The sequence below is a fragment of the Talpa occidentalis genome, unplaced genomic scaffold, assembly GCF_014898055.3.
Source record: "Talpa occidentalis isolate TD23 unplaced genomic scaffold, MPIMG_talOcc4v2.1 talOcc4.6, whole genome shotgun sequence".
NCBI lineage: Eukaryota > Metazoa > Chordata > Mammalia > Eulipotyphla > Talpidae > Talpa > Talpa occidentalis.
Genome location: NW_023604972.1, coordinates 38,919,943 through 38,926,488, shown reverse-complemented (window position 1 = coordinate 38,926,488; position 6,546 = coordinate 38,919,943).

Sequence of the window (6,546 nt, the reverse complement as noted above, 5' to 3'; positions counted from 1 at the left end):
TTTAGATATAAACAGTTCATTCTAAGACCTTAATCTGAAAAAATTGCTTGCTGATATCATATTCACATTATCATTTTAAATCTAAATCTCATATAACTACTCCTTCCCTATTATCATTTCTATTAATTAAAAATTACTTTCTGCTATTAGTATTATCACTTCATTTGCTCTGTTATATTCCTATAATGGGCCATTTTAATATCTTGCTATTTTATTCATTCAAATTCAATAAAAATTTATAAGTTTAATGGATATCAGGCACATTGGTACATGCTGGAGATAAAAAATGAACACACTTAGTCTTTGGCTTCTTTTAGACTTTAAACTAGATTTCAAAGGCTTTAGCAAAAGAAAAATTGAGAAACATTTGTCGTATCTTCATACATTATAATAAAACTCAAAATGTTCAAATATATATCATTTTCTTGTACACACAGATCTAGAAAAATCCATTCAAAACTGATATTACTGAGTTTAATATATAGGCTCTCCAGTTTCTCTTTATGTTCTAAAAATGTACTAAAAAAAGGGATGAAACAATCAGCCCAACTATTAGAACATAATAATTCCCTTTTTCTTGTGCTTCCTTATTCTACTCCTCTTAATTTTCTTTTTCTTCTCCTTTTTCTTTCCTAGTTATTATAATTATTGGTTGTATTTGCCATAATTATTGTCATTGTTCCCATTATTGTCCTCAGCATAATTGTCACAATTATAATCACCATTATCAATCATTACCTAAAATCACCTATATAACAGCACAGAGTAGCTAGACTTTGAATGAAAGACAAGCACAAGAGATAAAATGCATTTGGTAAAAGACTTAGGGGAAGGAGTATATCCAGGACCCTCCTTGGTCCTTTTTCCCCCTAATATTTTTACTATAATAAAATACAAATGTGCTGTCTTTACCAACTTTAAGCGTATGGCTCAGTGGCATTAAGTACAGTCATGTTGTCATACAAACATCATCACCATCAATCAGTACAACTTTCATCCTAATAAATGAACCTTTGTACTAGTTAAACAATCACCCCAGAATTCCCTCCCCCTATTTCCTGACAACCACCATTCTACTTTCTGTTACTATGAGTTAAGATTTTCAGTTTGTTTTTTAGGTTTTACATATAAGAGAGATCATGCAATATTTGCCTTCCTGTATCAGTTTTTTTTTTTCACTTAGCCTATTGTTCTCCAGATACATCCACATTTTTATAAATATGTGAGTATGTATATGTGTGTATATATATCTTTTAAATATATACATCATAAATATATATCTTAAACATGCACACATACACACATAGATTTATAACTAAATCTAACAATTCACAAAAAATTATGAATTTTACTAATAATATGCATTTAATAGTAGATATGCTTTAATAATTCTAAGAATTACTGGTTACAAAAAAGCAGAGAAAAATTAACATTTTCATTCTAAGGGGTAAAAAATGTAACAAGTCTACTAAGAGTAAGAACTGAATTTGATGGTAAAGATCAGATCCCTCTTAAATTCTACTTATTCTTAATTACCTCTTTTTAAAATTGGAAATCTATTTCATCTGATATAGGTATAGCTGTTCCTGACTTTTTGATTGCCATTTGATTACAGGAGTGTCTTCCTGCATTTCCCTCTCTCTGGGCTTACCTTGTTGGCAGGATGAGTTTTCTGTATCAAGCAGTACTCTGGGCTTTGTTTTGAAATCCACTCAATCATTCTACACCTTTTAACTGGTGAATTCAAGTCAATGACATTACATTACATTAATGAAACAAAATTTTTTGTTTGCCTTTGTCTTTATATTTTTGACACCTTTCTTTTATGTTTTGTTTAGGTTTCATTGCCTTATGTATTGTTTTTACAGATTTTTGTTTGAAGGTCCTACTAAATATATGGTTGACGTGTTTGTGGCCCATTAGATGGGCCACAATTTTCAATCTCATTTTCAATTTTCAATCTCATTTAGGGCCACATTTTTTACTCTCCTCCTCCTCCTCCATGCTGTAAAATTTAGGTGTCTGTTACCTCTATATTTATTTTGTTGCTTTTGTAGTCCATTTAGTACTTCTCTGGCAACTGGCTTGATGTTAGAAAATTCTTTTAGCTTTTCATTTTAGTGAAATTTCTTACCCTTCCTTTAGGTCCTAAATGGTAATCTTGCAGGGTAAAGGATGTAGGCTGGAAATCTTTGTCACTGGGTATTTTATGAATCTCTCCCACCCTTCCTTTTTTGCCTGTAGACAGCTTATTTGGTTTTCCCTTACAGGAGATAGTTCTTTCCCTCAATTCTTTTAATAGTCTGGACTTGCCATTGACTTTCAACAGTTTTATTATAATGTGTCTTGTAGTGTGGCGGTTTGGCATTAACTTATTTGGAACCTCTTTGGGACTCTTGATTAGAACTTCAGGTTAATTCCCTAGATTATTTAGCAATTACTTCTTTATTTATTTTTTAAAGATTTATTTATTTATTTGTTTGTTTGTTTGTTAATTTATTTATTTAGACAAGCACTGGGTATGTCAGAAGCGTGGAAGGGTGAGAGAATTCACGAGAGCCAGAGCGGGGAATAGAACAGGCAGACCAATGAAATACACTGCTGAGGGGAGGAGCGGGCGCTGCAGGAGAGGTCTATCACACCATGTTGACCCTCACTGGCAGCCGTGGATTGAACCTGCACTGCAGAGGCTGTGGGCAGCTTCACAGCCCAGAGCTCAACCTCTGCGCCAACAGGGAAGGCCCAGCAATTACTTCTTTAAATAAGATTTTATCCATTCTCTTCTGGGGCCCTCATGATATGGATATTATTTCTCTTTAGTTTATCCCAGAGTTCATACTTATTTTGTTTTTTTCTCTCTTCTGTTTGTGTTCTCCACCAGTGTGCTTCCAAGCTCATTATTTCTCTCCATTACTTGTATTGTATAAATATATCTTAATTTTTATAACTTTTATAAATATTTCTTAATTTAGTTATATTTAAATCCATCAGTTCTGGTTGTAGAAGTTTCATATTTATTTAATGTTTGTTGTGGTCATGCACTGTTTTTCTTTATTCAGCAACCATGGGTATAACTGCCACCTTAAACACCTTCCCAAACATATTCCACAATTCTCATGAATTTAGTCTTCTCTCGAGGGTTGTTTAAGCATTTGTGATATGTGCTTCTCTCGCTTCATTTTTCTTTTTTACAGGTTATACTAGGAAGTTTCCTATTCTTATCTTAATAAATTAACTTTATACTCCTCTATTATTTCAAAGACTGCTGCCTTTGTGCCTGCTTAGACAGCCAGGGCACTGATCCTGGTAAAACGCAATAGAAAAGAACAAACCAGAAAAATAGAACACTGCAAGTTGTCCTTTTTTGAATACCAAAGGATCAAACTCCCTAATTTGCTGTGGGCACCTGAGTTGTGTGATGGGGATCCACAGTGATCCTTCCCCAGGCCACTCCTCAGCCAAAATGTCTCAGAGTCTTGTCCCAACCTGAACCCCTAGGCTATGCCTGAGCACTAGATATAGCAGTGGAACTATAGCTGAGAATGGGCCACAAGCCTGGAATTATTCTATGTGCTTTTTGAGTAAGCAGTTGTAGGAGCAGGATGGGCCACTGAGGCGGTTATCTATGATACAAGCAGACAAGACAGGTAAAGGAGGGGTCCTGGAGCCTTCGGTGGGTTTCTCGGGCTTTTATTGAGCTCTTACATGTAGCACAGCAACCAGGTAGATGACAGGCAGGGGTTCCGGGCCTTATTTCTCCCCTTCTCTCTCCTGCCACTTCTCCTGCTTCTACTTCTCTCAGCTAATATCTCAATACTGAGCCATGGCCCACAGAAGTAAACAACATAACTATAACAATGTAACAAAATGCAGGTGCCCTATCAAGCAGGGCAATCCTAATTGTGGAGGGCAGAAAAAAGGCCTAAAAATCATTTACCCTACAGAGTCTTAGCCCATGACATGCTGCTTTTATTAAGGTGCTTAAGCTCTAGCTAAGGAGAACATTCACCTGTTACATGGTTTTGGACCTAGGTGTGGGTAAGGCAGATGTTTTAAATATCACAGGCTCAGGCTTTTCCTCTTCTATAAGGAACTTGTGGTTCTGCTCACAATTCTGACTCCAGCTATCCTAGATTAGAAGTCCCAGGCTCAAGCCAATAACCATCCTCTGCACACTTACTCTTCTAGTTGTCCAGAAGTTCACCGTCAATCCTGCACACCAACTCTATGCACCCCTTTCTCAGATGCCATACTAGGCCTCCAAAGTCTCTGATGTGGCCATGTACCACAAAACAACCTTCCCTTACTCTCAGTGGTTTCCCTTCTTGGGTATCACTGTGAATATGGTTTACAGTTTTTCCGACTGTTTTCTGTCACACCATTGCTGCTGTTGTATACAGTAGTCATCCATTTAATTTTCAAAGGTTGTTTACCCCCACAGGAGGCAAAACCACAGTCCTAATTCTGCTGCCATCTTGCAGAATTCTTTATTCATTTTTATAATGCAAACATCAGAGTTTACTAAATATTTTCAAAAATGTTGATGGTTATGAGAGGGGAGTAGGGAGGAAGGGAAGGCCACCATAACTAGTATAGGAATCTGCATACAATCATAACATTGGCTGCAAGTACACAGTATATGACTAATGATCTGTTTGTTTTTTAACTAAAACCCTGCTTTAGGGAAATACCTGCTCTGATGATGTCCTGTGGAGTGTTAAACACTGACGCCATCAGATGTACCAAGGTCAACATAACCAGGAGGCTGATTACAAGTTCTGGGGCTGAACATGACAGATATCAGAAACAAATACCCATCAATTGTGATGGGCTGTTCTGATGGGCTGTTTGTTTATGACTGTCTTTGTTTAACTCAATATAAAAAGACCAGCTTGAGATGAGACATCAGAACAGTTTCTTCAGGGTGCTATACCTGCCATTCTTTCAGATCACTGACCAGCTTTCTGAAAACAAAAGTGCAACTTATAGATTCAATTCCTTCTCTGGATAAATAAAAAGATTATTTATCAAGGGTGGTCACATTGAACAAAAAGAGAAAAAATAAATAACACAAGCATACAAATTCAGACTCCAGATGTGGATCCCCACAGCTTTCTAGTGAAAAATCAAATAACCCAGAATTCAGAATAGTGAAAAATTAATATAAATTGAGATTATGAAAGAAAGATTCAAGGAGGACATTAAATATGTAACAGGACTTGAAAGATATATAGGGTTTGGACATTTAGAGATTATTTACAAGATTGGCCCAGGCCAAAGGAAAAGCACAAGTAATAGCATGAAGGAGGGTACTTCAGGTATTCTGGAAACAGTTGATCTGGACTTGAGCAGACTGTGTAAGGAATAGGAAACCAAGAGAAATGGAAAGTATGATTGGAATAACCAGACTTGATTATGGAATATCTCGGAGAAAGCTAAGAAATGCAGATTTCACATTTCTATATAAAATGAGGAAGTGAATATTCTGGGCCTTTAATGAATATAAAATGACAATAAAATTTAAAACCCTCAGGATGCTATACTTGTAATTCATAGCAAAACTGGCAATAGTTGGCCTTAAAAGACAACTATTACATATATCCATATATTTTTTTTTATTTTTTTTTCCTTTTTTTTATAGAGGCATGTTTTATTTATTTGTTTGTTTGTTCGTTTGTTTCGTTTATACATGCACTGGGTACAGTCAGAAGCGTGGGAGGGTGAGAGAATTCACCAGAGCCAGAGCGGGGAGCAGAGCAGGCAGAAGGACCGAAGTACACTGCTGAGGGGAGCAGCGGGCGGCAGGAGAGGTCTGCGCGCCATGTGGGACCCTCCTCTGGTGGCCGGGGAGCAGCCGGGAATCGAACCGGCACTGCAGAGGCTGCGGGCAGCTTCGCATCCCAGCGCTCAACCGATGCGCCACGGGGAGGCCCTATCCATATATTTTTGAATTTTTATTATTTCAAAGTCACTGATGATATTAATAATTATAAATGTCAAATGTTTACTGGGGGCTAGAGAAATATGAAAGAAGCATAAACTACTTTTCCCTTAAACGGTTTCTTTAGTTAAGAACACAAGCCCAAATCTTGCAAATCAATTAAAATGTGACTGAATAATTCATGTAAGGTCAAATTAATATGTAGTTTCAAAGAAGGGAAAAATCATGGAGGGTTGGTTTAATCAATGAAGTTTAGTTATAGAGTCAGTGTAGATAAGTGATTAAGGAAACATATTCTGGAATTGGAATGATCCCTGTTGTATAATTAACTGAGTGATCTTGAACAAGTAACTAAATCACTTGGGATGTTTCTTACTTTATAAATTAGGGCAATTTTAGGAAAATGCATGTGAAGCCCCAAAATTGTTCTTGTCACATAGTAGGTACTCAATATTGAGTATTCTCTCTCTCTTCTTTATCTTTCCCTAAGGATCAATGAAAAAAATCAGAACATATTTTGACTAGTTTTATAAAGAAATGCAGAAAAACAATATAATGGAAAGGCTCACCTATAATTCTATCTCACAAATTCTATCTAAATTTTG